The following is a 4,729-nucleotide window of genomic DNA, read 5'->3' as shown; positions in this document are numbered from 1 at the left end:
GTGTTTATATTGACCTCAGCCCAGGCACACCTGGGGAGGGCTGGCCGGCCTGGTCAGGCTGCCCAGGTCAGCCAATCCTCACTCCTCAGGGGCTCACAGTTGCAGAAAATGGGCCTTGCTGCACCGGTCAGTTCCAAGGAACAGGTGTGGCATGCTGAGGGTCAGGATAGACAAGGGGCTGCAGCCCTGGCTTGTTTTCTAATCATTTTATCTGGCCCATGAGTGGGAGACAACTTCAAGAAGACCCTCTCCTAATGATAGGAACCCAGGAGTCAGGGAGAGGAGGGGTGGTGGGTGGAGACAGAGGCCTGGTGCCCCGGCTGCAGTGGAAGTCTCTGGAAGACCAGGCAAAGGGAGGCCGCAGAGAGTAACGCCCAGGGTCACAGACCTGTCGGAGCTTCTGTTTGTTAGTTCAAGTCCTGCTCTGAGGTGCTCTGTGTCAGCTCTGAGTGACAGGTGAGGTGGGGGTGCTCTGCAATGAGGGCTATGTGCACGGTTCCTGTGTGCCCAGCCCTGCCGTGGTACCTGCACAGGGGTGTTCCGTAGCCAAGGAGGGGCCTGACCACAAGAGCCCCGACGGCTGCTGGGTAGCTGCCCAGGTGAGCTCCATATCCTGGGAGGGGCCTGACCACGGGAGCCCCGTGGGCTGCTGGGGAACTGGTAAAGATGTCAGGACAGTCAGTGAAGCCACTGAGGATATACATCCAGTAGTTCCTAATTCCTACACCCTGCTGGTCATTCTACCATCCACCAGGACAAGGTATTCTGTATTAGACTTACATGATGTTTTCTTCTGTATTCCATTAGTCCCAGAGGTCACAGGAATTTTGGCTTGTGCTTGGCAGCACTCAACATACAACGGAGACAATACTGCTGGGGCCGTGCTGCCCCAAGGGTTCAAAAATGCCCACACCACCTTTGGGGAAACTTAACTAAAACCTAAAAGATCTACCTCTGGAGAAGGGAACCCTACTTCAATATGCAGACAACATTCTGATCGCCAGCCCTACTAAGGAGGCCTCTGAACTACCTAGCCAATAAAGGATAGAAGGTGTCCAAGAAAAAGGCTCAAATATCACAGACTAAGGTGACTTGCCTGGGCTTCCTTCTCACAGAAGGTCGGAGAAGCCCATCCCAGGAAAGGGAAGAAGCCATTTGCAGCCTTACTCCTTCTAAAACTAGAAGAGAGCTTAGGGGTTCCTGGGGAGGTCGGGGTCTGCTGCATCTGGATCCCTAACTACAGTCTAATAGCTGTGCCTCTATATGAAACATTGAAAGGAAAACACGATGATCCGTTCGAATAGAATCCAGAAGCAGTCTTTCAAGAATGGAAAGAGCAGTTAATTCAGACCCTTGCCCTGGACCTCCCTAATTTAGCTAAACCCTTTAACCTTTACATTCCCGGTAGAAAGTGAATCGCCCTTGGAGTATTAGTGCAAAAACTGGGACCACATGAAATGCAACAATGCAAGAATGCGCTCCAGGAAGGAGAAAGTATGGTCACCAAGGGCTTGGCCCGCCGCCCCATCTGGCCAGGATACTGGGGGTATCTAAAAACCTGGAAATCAGCAGCCTGCAAGGCCAGCTCCCTCCTAAGGGAAAAAGACCCCACGTGGTGATCCAAACCACCCTCCTTGCCCTGAAATTGCAGGCGTCGCTCCGTGGGCACACTGACCTCGAGTGAGGAGGCCCTCCAACTCCAACCTCCAGAGAGACAACCGGGGGCAACTGGTCCCCATGATGACTCGTGTGACCATCACTTGACCTGGAGCTTCTCTCAGAAAACAACAAGAGAGTGCCCCAAAAGAGCAGACTACGGCTTGCAGGACTTACTGCACCCAGAGCGGAGCCAGTAAGCTTGGCGGGGGAACCGTAAATAACGCTGTCACCATAGAAAAGCCTACAGACACCGCGGTGACGGTGGCCGATGAGACCGGCTGGACTCCTGGCTACTTGAAAAGGCCGTTGACTCAGTGGCCGTCATGGGTCTGGATCACCACCGGCCATGGACTGTCTGGGAGTTGAGCAGGCAGGGTTCTGACACCTGGTGCTATTTGTACGTTAATTCAGGGGCCTAATTGAAGAAAGCGCAGACCACTGGTCAGAGCATCTAGGCTGGCAGAAACCGCCTGCCTAAGGTGGCCGAACAAATGTGGGCGGGGTAAAACCGGCCCCCCCAGCGTCTCTGCGCATCTCTTTCCTGCACCCTTAAAGGTCATTAGAATCTATAACACTTCAAATGCTGGGGCTCAGGCGGACGAGCACTGAGGGAGGAGCCCTGGGGACAGTCAACCTCACCTGGAGGCTGCTGGGGAGAAGTTCTGCCCCTCCCCCCGGGTGTGAGGACTCCCAACTCAGCACGAAGCAGTCACAGAAGACGGGTCTGCACCCTCAGCGCCCCAACAATGAGGAATGGGGCAAAAGGCAGAGGAGGGGTTTGTCACCGGCAGAGCCCATTAAAAATTCCTGGGAGATAAAAATAGAATCTGGGCAATAAAATAAAGTCTATAAAAATAGAATCTGGGCAATAAAATCAAGTCTCACCTTTATTCCTTTGTGCTTTGTCTAATTTCACTTGCTCCTAGGTTTCCACACGCAGAGGTCCCACACCCGGCACTTCAGAACCTATTTCCTGGTGCAAAATGGCTGGACCGACACCTCAGCTCGCGGGGCCCCGTGCAGACTCCGCGACATGGAGCCTGAGCTCCAGCCAACCCGGCCCTCGAGAGCTCTGCCCCTTCCGTCCCGCTGATGCTGCCCGGATCCCTACACAGCAGCCCGGCCTACAGCCCTCGGGGGAGCGCACGCTCTCACCTCTCCGTTCTCTGATCAGAATATAAAGTTTCCTTTGCTTCTGAACCAAACTCAGTCTCGTTCTCTTGGCTCTAATGACACGGGGCAGGGGACCCTTGCTGGGGCCCACTCTGCAGGATCAGAGACAGAAATTGAGAACATTGTAACTTCAGTGAACAGATGTGTGAGCCAAACTGTAATTAACCTAGAGCAGTGTATGAGGCTCGGGTAAAATAAGATGTTTCCAACACTTCCATTTGATATTTCCATCACTTTATTATAAGCAAGTTCAGTGAAGGGCTTTGTCTTATTTGTCAGGTCAACATTAGAGAAATGAAATGATTTCTTTCCAAGGATGTACATCTAATAATCTTGGCTGAAGCTTCAATACTGTTTTGAATGCTTTTCTATTGAAAATGATACCTCTCTTTCAGCTCCCCCATTTCTGAGAAGCATAAAACCTTATAATTGATTATTACCAAAGGGGAAAGGTGTAGGGAGGGATAAATTAACAGTTTGGGATTAACACATACACACTGCTATGTATAAAATAGATCAGCAACACAGAACTACTGTATAGCACAGGGAACTACACTCAATATTTTGTAATAACCTATAAGCGGAAATAATCTGAAAATGAATAGATATTTTTATTGACGTCATCTATCAATGACAGATAAAATATAACCTAAGGGAGGCCGATGGTCAGCGCTTCTGACCCTGAAGACTCCAATCATCTTAAGTTCGGACTCTGCCTACTGCCCAAGGCCCTTAATAAACATACGTGTAGTCGTAGCGTAAAATTCCCCAGTTTAGGGTTCAGGGAGACACTGATTTGGAAACATCCCTGGTGTTCTCTTACCATGCACGGGACCCTTCCTACAGCTAAAACATGCCTGTGACACCCAGAAGGTGGTACACCGTTTGATCGGGAAGAGTTTGGAAAAGGTATCTCATCTCCTCATCTCCTGGTAGTCGGGTTCACCCCTCTGGCATCTTTCCTAACAATCTCCCCACTTGGGGATGTCAACACCTTCAACATCCTGTTGCACATAATTTGGAATTTGTCCAGAGGATGAAGCGGAAGGATGAGAAACAATGAGAGAAAAGTCCTAGGTGTTCGGACAGGCACATGTCACTCTAATTTCCAATCAGGAAGACGAAATGACCAAAGGCTAAGATTGCCCATGGAAAAAGAATGCGGCTTGAGGAAATCCCACTGTTTTGTGACCAGTTCCCAAAAACACAAGTTGAAAAATGGAACTCAGGATCACTAAAATTCACGAAACTGCAGAGTTGAAAATATCTATCATTGAAAAATGTCTTGAGGTAAGTCACCGAAAAGGAATTGTAAGCAAGGGAGAATGGCAGGAAAGGGATTTGAAGAGGTAGAAAGGACTCGCCATGAAAGCACAAAAAAGGGGCCGAACATCGCCAACGGTGCAGTTGGCCAAAAAGGGCGTATGCTTTTTTTCCTGAATCTATTCAAGAAAAGGGCATACACGCTTTTTAGCCAACCAAACAGGTGGGCATTGCAAATCAATACTACAAAAACTATCACTTCGCATCAGTCAGAAGAGCCATCCACATAAAGTGTAAACACCAGAAATGCAGGACAGGGCGAGGAGAGAAGGGAGCCCTGTGAGGCTGATAGTGGAAATGTCAATTGCCAACGGGCACACTGAAGAAGTGTACTGTGTTGACTAAAACATCTAAACAAATGAGCTACAGAGCATAGGGCACTTGCACTCATGGGCGAATATCTTGGGAAAAACAAAAATCGTCAGGATACAGGCACCCCAACGTTTACCGCCTCTCTGTTTAAAAGAGCCTCGACTTGGATAAAACCTAAATATACCTGGAAGGAAAAAATGGATAAAAGAGATGTGGTACGTATGTAGAGTGGAATATAACTCAGCCAGGAAATCAAGGAAAT

The sequence above is a fragment of the Physeter macrocephalus genome, chromosome 7 (genome assembly GCF_002837175.3).
Source record: "Physeter macrocephalus isolate SW-GA chromosome 7, ASM283717v5, whole genome shotgun sequence".
In the NCBI taxonomy this organism is placed as follows: Eukaryota; Metazoa; Chordata; class Mammalia; order Artiodactyla; family Physeteridae; genus Physeter; species Physeter macrocephalus.
This window is presented reverse-complemented; position numbering follows the sequence as displayed.